Genomic DNA, 16,650 nt, shown 5'->3' with positions numbered 1-16,650 from the left:
TATGGATGCATGATAGTTCATAGATTGTTATTATGTTGAGTTTGGATGTAAACAGATTCTGGACAGAATGTGTATACGATGTTTAAGTGACTGTAACGAAGTGTAAACATGAAAATTGGTTGAGATTGTGGGTACTGCAGTAAACTAGGTTGAGTCTAGTTTCTATAAACTATAAGTTTGTAATTTTTGGACAAGTAGAAGTTTACTTTTATGATTTTACAAAAACGTTGTGCAAAGCTGAATTGTTAGACCTGCTGTTAGGTTGTTTTGTAAATGTTATATCTCATGATCTACGAGACCAATTGGGTTGGTTCCACTTCTGGAAGTTGACTTATTAAGTTAGGAACCTAACCCAAGTGGTCTTGCATTTATTAGATTTGTCGTTTAATGGGAATTGCAAATAACATTCTGTTGCGCATGAATCTGACTGATATGAGTTTGCTGTAGTGTTTTGATCATTTTTAGAAATCTATGTGGAATAAAAATAAAATAAAATATGTTCTGGAAACCTAAGACATGTATGCTTCAGTGATGATTTTGGTGAATTAATTGAGATGTTATGATCGGTGAAATAGTACAATCTTTCAAGTAGAAATTCTGTCTCGATGAAATTAGCTGCTGATTGTTGTGAAATTGCATGAAATATGATAGTTGTTAATTGATTGTCATAAATTGACCAAATTTCCCTTACGGGGATAATTGCTAGTGAAGTATGTTATTAATACATGACACGAAAGTAATTGCTCACTCACGTATCGTAGCACAAGTGTACTTGTTTAAGTCACACACGATTCACAAACGAAACACGAAACATATTATGTGCATAGGTATTATGTGCCGAGTCTAGAGACTCGTTAAACGTTCCGACACTTAGAAAATCTCTTTGTTAATTTAGAAATCTAGAGAGAGTTTTCTACGACGCGCATCACTTGGTGATCTAATTTGGGAATTTCTTCGCAAACAGTGAGTTTCACTTACCCCTTTTAAACAGTTTTAAACGCTTTTCACTTGGGGGAGATAACATACTCCGATAAACGCATTTATGATTTTGTTATAAATTATATATCACTTGTAAAGGCTAAGTGGCAAACGAAATATTTGAAGTCCTACACATCGAACCGGTTAATATTTAGAATAGCGAGTCACTGTTGAGTAGTACTACTGGGTTTGATAAACCCCACCCAACGCTAAACTCGACTGGAGGTCGAGCGGGTGTAATTTTGGCTAACACGTACCATGGTCTGGAGGACCTGGTGACAAGGCACTTACTAAACGAGTCAGCTTCGGTGTCGAACACTTAGTAATACTTGTTGTATAGATTAGCTACCTATCGATATATAATTTGACATAACACTATCTGGTAACGCAAAACGCCGTAACGTGGTTACGCAAAACGCTTAAACGCCGTAACGTGGTTACGCAAAACACTTAACGTAAAACGCTGAACGCAAACGCTAAACGATTTATTTTTATATAACTTGTGAACTCACCAACCTTGTGTTGACACTTTTAGTATGTCATTCTCAGGTAGCCGAGGCGGGCGCGCGGTTTAGGAACATGCATTGTTTGAATCATCTTTATTTATGCAACTTATTTTATACTGCAAATTTTGAGTCGTCCTGCGTGACGTAAAGTTTGTTTCTATGGTTTACGCTTCCGCACTTATTTGCATTTAAACGTTTTTATGGTTTGATTATAACTAATGATTCCGATCCTGTTAGTTCACACCCTCTGACGGTAAAACTCCGTTAGTGGATTTTGAGGGTGTGACATACAGGTCTCGCATTTAGCATATTTAACGATCAATTACCTGAAATACAAAAGCACGTATGAAGTACCAAAGTTCTAACAATATGCTCAATAAAACTACATAATTAATACACTAATATATATACAAAATACCCGACCATCATATATATGTTTTAATTATTCTTATATATTTTGAGAAAAACTTTTAACCAACTTAAACTTGGTTTGAATTCATGTAGTATCATAAATCAACCAAAGATCGGCTCAAGCTCGTTTGTGCAATGTAAAATTAATACATAAAATTCCAGAAGAGGTAAAACTTAAAAAAAAACAAGGCTTGAGCTCGACAATACACAAGCTTTCTTTGAGGCTTGGGCTCAAGCTTGAACAACTCGAAAAATCGCAGTTTGTTCAAGCTTATCGATTTGAGCGTGAGTAGCTTTGAATAACTCGGATCGTTTGCACCTATAGTTCCAACTATAATATTTGAGTCACATAGTTATTAGATTATTATAAATTGCTTAAACTAGAAAATAAAAATTTATAAATTATGCTTAGTTTCCACAAAAACATAACACAAAACCATAAGGGTTTTGTTTCGGTTCAGTCTTTACGGTTTTATTTTGTTTTTTTTCTAGTTCAACTTAGGGTGTTCATCGGTTAGGTTACTGGTTATTCAAATTTTTATTTTTTTTGTCCCTATCCGTTATCCAAACCGAATCCAAATTCGTAATTGTTTAACTGAACTAGATTCATTTCGGTCGGTTTCGGTTAAAATTGAATTCAACCGAATTCAATTTGTATTTACCCCTTTTCAGTTTTAGAACTAGACTTTAACCCGTGCATACAAATAGAAAGATATAATAAACATGCAATCTCAGTAAACAAATCACAAATATAGAGTGGAAAGATCTGAATACAATATCCTTTGCATGAAACAGGATCAAATTATTTTATTCTTAACATGAAAACGGTGAGAACCAATTTGTTGTTATGATTATGATTATTTTTATAGGTGTTTGCTGCTATTTTTTGTTCGTGTTTGCTAATTTTTTATTATGAGACGTTATAAGTATTTGCTTATTTATATTTTGTTGTTATTATTAGATGTTTTCTTTTGCTGTTATAATTATTTGTTGGTATATGCTGTTATCATTTTTTTCTTGATTTTGATTCTTTTGTTGTAGTTTTTAGGTTCTTTTCTTTGTTATTATAAGTCATTGTTTATGTAGATTGGTATTGTAGTTGGTATTGTTTCTTACGTTCGCATTTTCAAATAAATTGGCATTATTTCCTACATACTCATGTTAAGATCAAAATGTACATGAACCTTCCCCTCCTTTGCATAATGTATTTGTAAATGACTCCAAACTTAATCGTATACAATTGTTAAATTCAGATAATTCAGTTACCAGAACAAACCGAATTCTAAATATCTGTTATCCGATCCGAAAACCGAATTTCTGATTCGGATTCGGTTATTAACCGAACTGAAAACCAAATTTGCTATTCGAATCGGTTATGAATACAGATCATTTTAGTTTCCGGTTTTATTAAACATTCATGGTTAAGATCGGTTTTTTCGGTTTCATGCATCATCACATAACAACATACACAATACGCCTCTCTCACTAACCTACGCCTGCTGCTTCAACCTCTGACACACGCACTAACCAGTTCTCGTTGCAGAGTGAAATTAATGCAATCTTATTCATTCATTCATTCATACATCTTTAAGGGAAAATTACAAGAATAGACAAGTTTGACTCAAAATTTACCAAAATAGACATGTCTATTTAGCCTATATCTCTCCAATTATTGGTTTTTTAACCAATAAACAACTGACACGTCACCAAAGCCGGCTAAGGCGGCTAAGCCTTAGTCTCCACTTTATGGGCATGGAATTTTATAAAAAGTAAACAGGTCCCACCTTTAACCAATAAAAATTCGACATGTGTCAAAGGCGGCTAAACTTAGCCTACATATATGGTTATTTAGCCGGCATCTTTGACTCTTAGCCGGCTTCAGGAAACGTGTATATTTAGTTAGCCGGCTCCAAATATTCCTTCTTAGCCGGCTCCAACTCGGCTTGTAGGCTAAGGTTTCACTTAGCCGCCTTCAATTTTTTCATTTAGCCGTCAAAATTGAATATTTTACCAACCTTATTAAATATTTAACCGGTTTCACTTAGCCGTCTTCTTAGCCGATGTAAATTTAGATGCCAAAATTGAATATTTTACCAACTTACCAACTCTATTAAATATTTAGCCGGCTTCACTTACCCGTCTTCTTAGCCGGTGTAAATTTAGCCCCCAAAATTAAACATTTTACCTACTCACTTAATTATTTAGCCGGCTTCGCTTAGCCGCCAATTTTTTTCTCCTAGCCGGATGTTTTAGCCATCAGCAATAAATATTTTTCCTACCCAAATTTAATTTTTTCACCAACCATTTTTATAAAACTATACAACCATATTCCCTAAATGAAAAGATTGAAGGCGGCTAAGTGAAGCCTTAGCCTACAAGCCGAGTTGGAGCCGGCTAAGAGTCAAAGACGCCGGCTAAATAACCATAGATGTAGGCTAAGTTTAGCCGCCTTTGACACGTGTCGAATTTTTATTGGTTAAAGGTGGGACCCGTTTACTTTTTATAAAATTCCGTGCCCATAAAGTGGAGGCTAAGACTGCCGGCTTCGGTGACGTGTCAGTTGTTTATTGGTTAAAAAACCAATGATTTGAGATATGTAGGCTAAATAGACATGTCTATTTTGGTAAATTTTGGGTCAAACTTGTCTATTCGTGTAATTTTTGTTGGGTCAAGAGTTTGACCCAAATGAGGAGATTTGACCTAAATGAAGAATATTGAAGATTGGAATCTTCTCAACCTCCTCAGAAACTGCTAAGTATTGAACCCGGGTACACCTTGGACCTTCGAGTAAGCTTTTACTTAGCCGAGTACGAGATTTTGCCTTCCGGGCATGGTTTACTTCAAATAATCTTCTTAAGTGGATATCCGAGCAAGGTATGCTTTTTGGTGATTTCCGAGTAAGGTTCATCTATTTGGCATATCCGAGTAAGGTTCACTTTGTCAAGCAGGGTTGTTCTTCAAGACCAAGTATTTTACTCTTCCGAGTAAGGTATGGTCAACCAAGTCCAAGAAGCCAAGTAATTGGAAGACCGGGCAAGGTATTCCTTAATAATTATGGTCCGAGTATACTTGATGAGTTGATGGAATATCTCTAAGTTATATCGAGTAAGGTTCTTCTCGAGTAAGGTATGTACTCCCGAGTACGCCTTATCAATAAGTTATTCAACTAACAAAGAGTCGAACAGGATCATAGAAGAACAAGGTTGCTCGTGAGGATTTGTCGAGCAAAGTTTGATAAGTCCAAGAAGATTGAAGTCTACTCGGTGAATATTTTACTTAGTAAAATATTCTTTAAAGTAAAGTCTACCCGGAAACTGATTCCGAGTACACTTCTATGTTTACCAAGTCTGAAGGAAGGCCGAGTACGCTGCGTACTCGGAGACTGAAGTTTAATGAAAAGCCTACCCGAAAGACTTGTTTTACACTTAGTATAATTTTTGAATATGTAAATTGAATATGTACTATCGGATAGGGTTTCTAGAAGGAATGACAGTCTGTCCTAGGTTGGCAGGCCTATAAATAAAATAATTAGGGCACGCCGCCAAGGAGACGAAGGACACGGAAAATGAGACAATACGGATAAGACCGACACATTAATTAAGAGAATATTGTGTGTGTGACGGCTGTCCTAGGATTCCTCCTAAACCCTAATCGATTATCCTTTTGTATGATTAACGTTATATAAATGGAAATCTTTTGAGTGAATCCTCCGTGTGTCTTTGTATTTTGAATATTCATTGCAACCGTATGTTTGTTATTGATTCCGCCTCTAACAAACGGTCATCTTTCTAAACATAGTAACCCGTCATTAACTCTCTTGTCAACACGATTAATTTTGTGTGAGTTATGACATGATTGATTAAGATCCGAGCCGAATCGACCATCATAAACGGGACCAGACAAGTGGTATCAGAGCTAGTTGCTGCTATTTTTAGAAAGATTGTTGCCGATTAAGTTTTGAAGAAGAATGACGTAAGCAGAGCACTGTTCGATTGATTTGTGACGTCAGAGGCTCTGTTCTTCATTTTTCTTCCAGATCTACAAGTTTTAGGTGTTTTCTTTTCCTTATTTCACTTAAAGCTTTGATTTTTATTGTTAAATCTTGTTCTATTCATATCAGACACCTCAGATCTAAGAATTTATTCTCAGATCTGATTATTTTACTTTATTTTCGATAAAAGCTTAACTTTTGTTTTAAGAAAATGTCTGGATATGAAGAACAAGAGGTGTCTACTAATAAGATACCTAGATTGTATGGTCAGGAGAACTTTACCAAGTGGAAAGTGCTTTTTGAGGCTGCTGTTTGTTATAATGATGTGGACATGTGGAATTCTATCAAGAACGGACCACAAACTGCTGTTGAAGAAGGTGCTAATGCAAATGCTATTGCTGCTGTTAGAGAGAGAATGAGAAAGGTTGATGACAGGGCTTTGGCTATGCTCAAACTTGGTCTGTCTTGGGAATCCTCACAAAGGTTGCACATCATCAAAGTGCTAAGGCAATGTATGATGCAATCCTTGAGATGTATGAAGGGAATACTGAATTGAAGAACATTAAGAAGCAAAGACTGAAGCAACAGTTAGAAAGATTCAAGTATAGAGATGGTGAAAGGTTGAAGTCAATACTAGAACATTTTCTGAGTATTGTGAATGAGTTGAGAACAACTGACTATGTAATGACTGACTTTGATTTAAATACAAAGTTGCTCAACTCAATGCCAAAAGAATGGTATACTGCTTGCAAATTCATCCTTCAAAAGCAAAATTTCAATGAATTGAAATTGGATTATGTAGTATGTTTTCTTCAAGCTGCTGAACTTGAAATGATTGAGAATGAAATGATCAAGGAAGATAAACCAAGTTTCAATGTGTCAAATGCTTTAATTGCTCCAATGGGGAATCTTACAACAAAGAATCAACAACAAATTCCCATCATTGAAGAACCAAGTGATCACAACAATGAGACTGCTAGGTCTTTCATTGGAGGTGGTTCAAGCAATCAAAGTGGTCAACAGAGATTTAATGTTCAATTGATTGATGATGATCCAGTTTCTGTGGGAAATGGAAATGCTCAAAGTGCTGGTACAGGGCATGCTCAAGGGAATGATGCACAAGCCCTAATGTCTATGTTCACTGAGTCCTACAATGCATTTGTGGCCAAAAACATAATTCACACAAGTGTAGTGCAGGATGATTTGGAACAAATAGATGCTGATGACCTTGAAGACATGGATCTCAAATGGCAAGCTGCAATGTTGGCATTAAGAAGCAAGAGACTGTTCAACAGAACTGGTAGATCACTAGTTTCTGGTCCAAATGAGAGAATAGGATTTGATAAGTCCAAGGCTATCTGCTACAACTGTCAACAGCCTGGACACTTTGCAAGAGAGTGCAATTTGCCAAGGAACTTTCAAGTCAATCAGTTCCAACAGCCAAGAAACCAACAACAATACCAGCAGAATGTGCATAGAAACAACAACCAGCAGAACTTCAACAATAACCAAGGATTCAATCCCAACAACAACAACTTCCATCCAAACAACAACTTCAATCCCAATTTTAATAACCGTTATCAGCCTCAGATGAACAACCAGCAGGGCATGAATCAGAATCAAGCATATCAAATGAACAACAATCAGAATCAGGCTGTTCAAATCCCTGCAACTCACAACATTCCAGCAAACCAAAGTCAACCAAGAAATCAAGGCAATGTGGCAGTAACTACTCAGCATGAGGGAAGCTTTGACTGGAGTAACCATGAGGAAGATATAGCAGATGATATCAGAAGAGCTAATGCGGCATTCATGGCCATAGAATCTGCATCTTCATCTAAGGTACATTCTGATCCTAATGCTGATTTACCTAAACTTGTCAATGAATTAAAAGAAAAGATTGGTAAGTTGGAAAGTGAGTGTTTTAAGAAGCAAAGCATTATCAATGCTTATGAGGCAAGTGAAATTGTTAGTGAGGAAAGAATGAAAAGTTTGGAAGAGGATTGTATGAATAGCTATAGAGCTCAGACAAGATTCACAATAGAAATTAGTGGGTTGAAGAAGATGGTGATTGATGAAAAGGTGCTGAATACAAAGCTGCAAACTGAAAATGAATTCCTAAAAAACTTAGTTTCAACTGGAAACATTTGTGAAATTCTGAATAAAGTAAAAGATGATGAAAAGTACAAGGCTGTTCCACCACCATTCAACAACAACTTTATACCTAAAGTTGACAAAGAGAAGAGAAGTGCTTATCTACAACAATTCAAAGATGTGTTTCAAGACAAAGAAGATGTTGCAGATTTGTATAAAAATGTTGAGGTGAGTGAAGATGGTGAATTTGTTATGAAGAAAGAAATGAAAGAAGAAAAGTCAATTGGAGTTCAAGTCTCTGAAGATGACTTTGATTCAGATGAATTAAATCAAGATGATCTGAGTGATCAAATTACTGAAAAAGAAATTCAAGCTACTGAAAATGGAAGAAAATATAGAAAGCCTAAATCTGTTGATCAACTTCCAAAGTATCCTCCAGTTACACATAAAATGAAAAGAAGGAATGAACAAATGAAAAGAGAACATGTTTCTTTTGACATTAGTGAAAAGAAGAATGTGTGTTACAATGCTGTCAGACCTCCAAGCAAAAAGTTTTTGGAAAAATTAGAAAAGAACAAGAAAAAGAAGGTAAATAAGAAAGAAATGGATATAGAATATTTTACTCCTATTTATCCTATCTTTTCAAGTGTTGAAGACTTTGATGTGGGAGAGGTAGAAACTGTTGAGGAATATGAAAGAAGGAAGTCAAGATATAGAGAGAATGAAGATGATCAACCACTGAACTTAAAAAAGGTTGTCTTTGTTAAAGGGAATGTGGAAAGAAATGACATCAGAATGGCTGAGTTCGTTCCATTCTCAATTGATTTTGACAATCTGAAAAACAAAAAGACAATTGGTGTAAGAGAGCCCAAACCAAGTGAAAGATTCAGGAAACCACAAGAACATGAGATGTTCAAAAGAAAGGTGTGGTGTAGAAAGTGTGATGAATATGGACACAATACTGATTCATGTAATGAGAGACTCAAGTTTCAGCCATTCCATGACCCAAATGGAACAAAGTTTGGTCAAGACTTTGTTTTGTACAAAGAGAAGTATGCAATGTATTTAGGAAAGGGAAATGGGAATAGAATAGAGGCAAGAGTTGAAGTGAAGGGTGAGACAAAGAAGAAGATGCATATGACTGAAAATGTGAGAAGAAGTAAATCACCTCAGAAGCAAAAGCAGGTGATAAGGGAAAATCAGTCATTAAAATTTACCAAAAATACTCATTCAGTCAAGTCTGATGAGTCACAAGAATCATCAGGAAGTGAGAAATCAAAAAGAAAAACCGTATATCAAAGAAAGAAACAAGCTGTACTCACTGGTGATGAAAAGTTCTTGTTAAAACATGGGTATGAACCACAAGGTTTCACATGAAAACCTAGAATTGAAGCTAAAGTTGAAGCTGTGACTGATGTAAGAGACTTCTCAGAATCAAAGGACTATGTCTTACAAGAAAAGAGAACTGCCTCAGTTGAGCTTGACAATTCAGCTTCACTTGTCAAGACACCAAGAGAGTGTGGGTATGAAACTGACCATTCAGACAACTTGGAGATCACTCATGAAGATCCTGAACCTACTACACTCACTTCCCAAGCTGCCACTAAAATTGACACTGATAAGTTGCAAGTTGAAGAAGCTTGCATCTCATCACTGAACTAATCAAATTTCTCTTTGTGCAGGAACAGGCCACTCCATTGAATGATATATGGTATATGGATAGTGGTTGTTCTAGGCACATGACTTGTGACAAGAGTTCACTTGTGAATTATGTAGAGAAGTATGAGGGTCCAGTTGCCTTTGGGAGTGATGAAAATGGAGGAAAGATTGTGGGTAAAGGGATATTGACAAATGGGAAGGTGTCTTTTGACAATGTCTTTCATGTTGAGGGACTACAATACAATTTGTTGAGTATATCTCAAATGTGTGATAAGGGTTACAAAGTTAGTTTTGATGATTCTCATTGTTTCATCTTAAAACCTGAGTTTGTGATCCCACCTGACATGATTATGATGATGGCACCAAGAAATGGCAACTTGTATGAGTTGAATATGAAAGATGCTATTTCAAGAGGTGGTGCATGTTTTGTGTCCAAAGCCACTGAAAATGAATCTAAATTGTGGCATAGAAAGTTGTGTCATGTGAACTTAAAGAATATGAATAGACTGGTCAAGGGTGAACATATGATTGGTTTACCTACAAGAGAATTTAAGTCAGATGATCATTGTGACTCATGTCAGAAGGGAAAACAACACAAGTCTACTCATAAGACAAAGCTCATCAACTCAATTGATCAACCACTTGAGTTACTTCACATGGATCTTTTTGGTCCTGTGAGTGTACCAAGTATTGGAAAGAAAAGATACTGTTTGGTGATCATTGATGACTATTCAAGATATACTTGGGTTTATTTCCTAAGCACTAAAGATGAGACTGCTGAGTTGATTAAAGGTTGTGTCACAATGATTGAAAACAAGCTGAATAAGAAAGTGAAGATGCTGAGAAGTGACAATGGTACTGAGTTCAAGAATGGAGCTATGGAAGAATTTTGTGCTATGAAAGGAATAATTCAACAATTTTCAGCTCCAAGAACTCCTGAACAAAATGGTGTTGCAGAAAGGAGAAACAGAACACTAATAGAAGCTGCAAGAACCATGTTGGCTGATGCTAACTTACCTGTCACATTCTGGGCTGAAGCAATCAACACTGCTTGTTATGTTCAGAACAGAGTGCTTGTGAACAAAAGGCATGATAAAACTCCATATGAGATTTTCAACAATTGAAAGCCTTACATCAAGTTCTTCAAGCCCTTTGGCTGCAAATGTTTCTTATTGAACACTAGAGACTATTTGAACAAGTTTCAAACCAAGTCACTAGACTGTTTCTTTGTTGGATATTCTACTCACTCAAAGGCTTACAGAGTTTATGTGAAAGATCACATGAGTGTGATAGAGTCATCTGACATTATTTTTAATGAGAATCAATTCAATACAGTCAATGGTGCAACATGGCTGTTTGATCATGAAAAGTTAATCAAGTCATTCAAGATTTATTCTGAAGACTTTGATGAAACATTCTACAAGACCAGTGTACTTGAAGAAAATAAGAAGAAAGAACTGGACTTGGAAGAATTGTGGAAAAAGGTTGCCAGAAAAGAAAAGGAATACACTTTTGTGAATAGCTCCTCAAACAATGACATTGAACAAGATCAGGAAATGACAAGTCAATATAGTACTGATGTACAAAATGATCATGTTCATAATGGGAGTGACACAGGCAACAAAACAAATGATGAAGAAGCTGCAACAACATCAAGATTTCAAGACTTATTTCAAAGTTTGAATCTGGGAGACAATGGTGCGTCCACTTCAAGACAAACCAATGATGAAGCACCAGAGTTTCATGATGCAGAAGCTGATTTGATCATTGAAGAACCTGAAATCAATGAAACAAATCTTGACATAAATTTGTCTACAAATATGATAATACAAACTCCTACTGTTGAAAAGAATCATCCTGCTGAAAATATCATTGGTGACCTGCATGAAAGAGTAACAAGAAGTCATTCTGAAATAGCTAACATCTGTCTGTACTCTTGCTTTCTATCCCAATTAGAACCAAAGAATATTGCTCAAGCTTTAAGAGACAATAGTTGGGTAGAGGCAATGCAAGAGGAATTGGCTCAGTTTAGAGATTTACATGTATGGGATCTTGTAGACAAGCCACATGACAGATATGCAATAGGAACCAAATGGGTGTTCAGAAACAAAAGGGATGAAAGGGGTTTGGTGATTAAGAACAAAGCAAGACTTGTAGCACTGGGATATCTTCAAAAGGAAGGGATAGACTTTGAGGAAGTGTTTGCACCAATTGCAAGACTGAAAGCCATAAGGATTTTTCTTGCATATGCTGCCTCAAAGAACATTAAAGTATTCAAGCTTGATGTCAAATCTGCATTCCTTAATGGAAAGATTGATGAAGAAGTGTATGTGACTCAACCAACAGGTTTTGAGGATCCCATGTATCCAAACAGGGTGTATAAGCTGAACAAAGCCCTTTATGGTTTACATCAGGCTCCTAGAGCTTGGTATGATGAGTTATCAACTCATTTACTTGAAAATGACTTCACAAGGGGAGCCATAGACAAGACACTCTTCTACAAAAGACAAGGGTCAGATTTGCTGCTTGTGCAAGTCTATGTTGATGATATCATCTTTGGATCTACAAATGAAAATATGTGTTTGGAGTTTGAAGAGGTGATGAAGTCCAAGTACAGCATGAGTTCCATGGGTGAAATGAATTTCTTTCTGGGACTACAAGTTCAACAAAAGGATGAAGGAATCTTCATTCACCAAGCTAAGTATGTGCAGGACATTCTGAATAAGTTCAACTGTCATGATTACAAGGCTGCCTCAACTCCAATGGACACCAAAGAAAAGATGATAGCTGATGAAAAGGGGGAGTCAGTTGATGAACATGAATACAGAGCCAAGATTGGATCACTGATGTATCTGACTGCACCAAGACCAGATATCATGTTTGTTGTGTGTGTATGTGCTAGGTTCCAATCAAATCCAAAAGTCTCCCACATGAATGCTGTGAAAAGAATATTCAGATATTTGAAGGGAAGACCAGACTTAGGGATTTGGTATCCAAAGAACCAATTCTTTGATCTGATTGCATATACAGACAGTGATTATGATGGATGTAATATGAGTAGAAAGTCAACATCAGGAGGATGTCAGTTTTTGGGTGAAAGGCTAGTGTCATGGCAATGCAAGAAACAGACCACAGTGTCAATCTCCACTGCAGAAGCTGAATATGTTGCTGCATCTGCCTGCTGTGCACAAGTTCTCTGGATTCAGAATCAGATGCTGGACTATGGTTTGAACTTTCTAAACACCCCTATTCTGATTGATAATACTGCTGCATATTTTACTGTTAAGAATCCAGTGCAACATTCTAAGACTAAGCATATTGAAATCAGACATCACTTCATCAGAGATTGTAGTGAAAAAGGTTTGATTGAAATGCAAAGAGTTGATACAAGTGATAATCTGGCTGACCTATTCACCAAACCACTTGATAGAACCAGGTTCAACTTTCTTTTGAAAGCCCTGGGGATGATCAACTCTGATGAGATCTGATTAAGGATGTGTGCTTAGTTGTGTACCTCTATGTGCTACTTGAATATTTTATAAGAGGTCACACATGCTGAATATGTTGCTGAATATGTTGATGAATATGTTGATGAATATGTTGCTGAATATGTTGCTGAATATGTTGATGAATATGTTACTGAGTATGTTCTATGCTATGTGACTTAATAGTTTTCTATGTGTGTCTCTCTGTGATGACTAATTACACATGCTGAATATGTTGATGAATATGTTGCTGAATATGTTGATGAATATGTTGCTGAATATGTTGCTGAATATGTTGCTAAATATGTTACTGAGTATGTTCTATGCTATGTAACTTAACTGTTTTCTATGTGTGTCTCTCTGTGATGACTAATTACACATGCTGAATATGTTGTTTAATATGTTTTGATTATGTCACTGTTTTGATGGTAACTGATAGGTGGTTAAGTAACTACTTGTGCAATTTGGTTGAATTTGATGATAATACTTGACTATCTTGTTAACTGATCTGATGTTATGATAAGTAATTTGATCTGTTTAGGTGAGATTAATTGCTTATATAATGTCATGAGTAATCACATGTTTATGATTACTTGAATATGACCTTAATCTGATCTTCTGAAGTTGTTAAGGTAGAATAGACTTTGAATGAGATTACAGTCTGTTTTTCTTAATGATGATAGAATGATTAAGATTTGAGTATGTGATGCAACTGTTTATGTCAAAATATGTTTTATGTCAAAATTATGTGATTCAATGAAATTTATAATGAATTTTGCATAAATACTATATTTTGGTCAAAACATGAGCAAGTTGATTAATGGTGTGGAGATATGATAAGATTATTCAGTTCAAGCTTTAAAGAAGCTTAAAGAAGGATTTTTTTAAAGGGAAAGATCTCAAGTAGCTATTTTTGCTGAAAATTATGTCATTTGCCTAGTTGGAAGGACATACACTTGTGTATGTTTGGTCCTTAAATCTCTATAGATTCAAAGGATAGCCATTGACCTGAAAACTGAATGCATTTGGGGCAATTATGACTTGTTTCTTATTTCTTCACTTAAAACTATGTCAATAACTCTGACTTTGATAGGACATATATTCACATGTATGTTTGGTCCTGTTGACCACCTTTGGTCAAACAGGATAGCCATTAACCTGACAATGAAGAGGTATTGGGGTGATTGAATATTAAACTGTATTTTTGGGAAATGATAGTACATTGACTACTTAGCTGATCATATGGAATTAATAGGCTAAAAAGGCCTTAGTATAGTCATTAACATGTATGGTTACTTTCCCATGATGATGTAAAATCTAAGGTGATATAAACATAATGAATATGCTAATCTTTATGTGGAGATGCATAGTTGTTTTGCATGTCTCAAGATAAATCTCTCCGAATGATATGGCAGAAAAGTGATTACCCAGTCATACACAAGCCTGTTGTTATTTGGTCAACCAAAATGAAACATTTTTTTTATATGACAAAGAACATGCTTTAAGAAAATTTAAGAAAATATCAAAAAACAAGGGGAAGAATAAATAAATCAACCAAAAGTTGATAAATGTTTTAGATATTTTATCAAACAAGAGGGTTACAACAAGAACTACAAAGATGTTGACAAAAACTGTCTCATCTTGAATGAAAGGCATGTTGCTAACTGTAAGTCCAACGTTTAACCTCTATATGTTTGAATATCAAAATTCCAAAAAAAAAAATAAAAAAAATACAATAAGTTCTGTCATAAGAAACTATTTTTGACCAAATACAGGAGGTTGGAGTCAAATTGGGGTGATCTGGGGAAAGCCAAATAAGCTTTGAGAAGAGATATGAGGCATCATAGCACAGTGTTGACCATTATTGCATTATGCTCAAATTGAATCTTAAACATATCACCAAAGAGATGAAAATCATGCTAAGTTTATACCTGCTGTTAACCTATCTAAGTTGTCATAATAATGCTGAGAGTGAAGTATTGAGAAAGCTACTTCGTCAATATGATCCCATTCCTGAGATCTTTTCAGTTTATCAAAGATATTGTTTTGAAGTGAAGTATAACTGAAATTTGATCTCTTAATGCACCATTTGCTCTTAAACTATGTTCTGAAATGATACATAACTTAGAAATGTCTTTGAAAAATGGTTTAAGTCAGAAAGTGTTGCATTTTGCCTAAAATAGGCTGAATATGTAAGTTCGAGTAAGGTTTGATGATTTCTAACCTTCTCGAGCACAAACTGTTTGAATATGTATTTTCGGGTAAGGATATTGAAATATACCCTTTCCGAGTACAGAACAGTTGATTATGTGTGAATATGTTGTTCCGGGTAAGGTTTGACAACTTTCAACCTTTCCGAGTAAGCTTAGTCATTTTTGACTAACATTATGATTTTCGGGCATGCTTTGAAGTGTTTACACTGTTGCACTCACTTTCCGAGCAAGCTTGAAGTCTTGAGATGATTATGTGTTGAAATAGCTAACTGTTAACAAGAAATTCTTGTTTCGAGTAAGCTATGCATATTTTATGTTAGCTTCGAATAAGCTATGCATGTAATATGCTGATTGTGTTTTCAAGCAAACTTTGTGCACTTAAGTGAGTGTACCGAGTAAGCTTTGAGTGAATATGTTGTTAGGAAAGACTTGTTAATCTTTCCGGGCACGCTTAGATGTTACTGTTTAAGTTTGTCATTTTTCGGGTATGGTTTGATATGATAAGTTTCCTCGAACAAGGGCATACCTGATGTTTGAATGTGTTTATCCTAGCAAGCATTATGCTAACTTAGGATTTTCGAGCAAGCTCTATGAAATTTTAGACTGTTGCACACTTAAATGTTTATGTGTTTAATTTCATTCCGAGCATGCTCTGTGATATATGTGTTTATGATTTCTTTGAAATTACAAGTGTTTTCGGGCAAACTTTGTTTTCCGAGCACACTTTATATTTCGGGTACACTTGTGTTCCTTTAATATACTTGGTAATTTTCAAAACTTTAACTTTCCGAGTACACTGTCTGCTAGAATTTCTTTTCGAGCACACTTTGTACTATATGAAAGTTATTCGGGTATACTTTGCATAAGATTGTTGTCCGGACACACTTTATATTTGAAAGAGTGCTCGAGCACAATCTTCATACAAGCATACTTGAATGAATGCGTTGATTGATTATGTAAGTTGGTATGATGAAATTGTTTAAGTGATTCATACTTGAATGAATACGTTGCTTGAATATGTTAGTGATCATGATTTTTAGGGTTCATGCTAGATAAGTTTTAATTTGAATTTGAGAAATTTTTGGAGAATCTTAATTGATTCTTTGTAAGAATGTTTATTTGATAACTATATTTGACTATTTGTCTTGCGATTTATTTCTCAAGAAATCAAGTATCTCGGGTAAGCTTTCTTCATTATATCTTAACTTTAAATTAATTTACTTGATCGAGCAAGGTTTAAATAGAGAAGTATTCGGGCAAACTTCACATTCAAAATGAAAAGTTTTCGAGTAAAGTTTGACCGAGTAAGGATG

Source organism: Bidens hawaiensis, unplaced genomic scaffold, assembly GCF_021521415.1.
Source record: "Bidens hawaiensis isolate Kalapana, Puna unplaced genomic scaffold, B.hawaiensis_p1.1 tig00031115_1, whole genome shotgun sequence".
NCBI lineage: Eukaryota > Viridiplantae > Streptophyta > Magnoliopsida > Asterales > Asteraceae > Bidens > Bidens hawaiensis.
Note: the sequence above shows the minus strand (reverse complement) of the source record.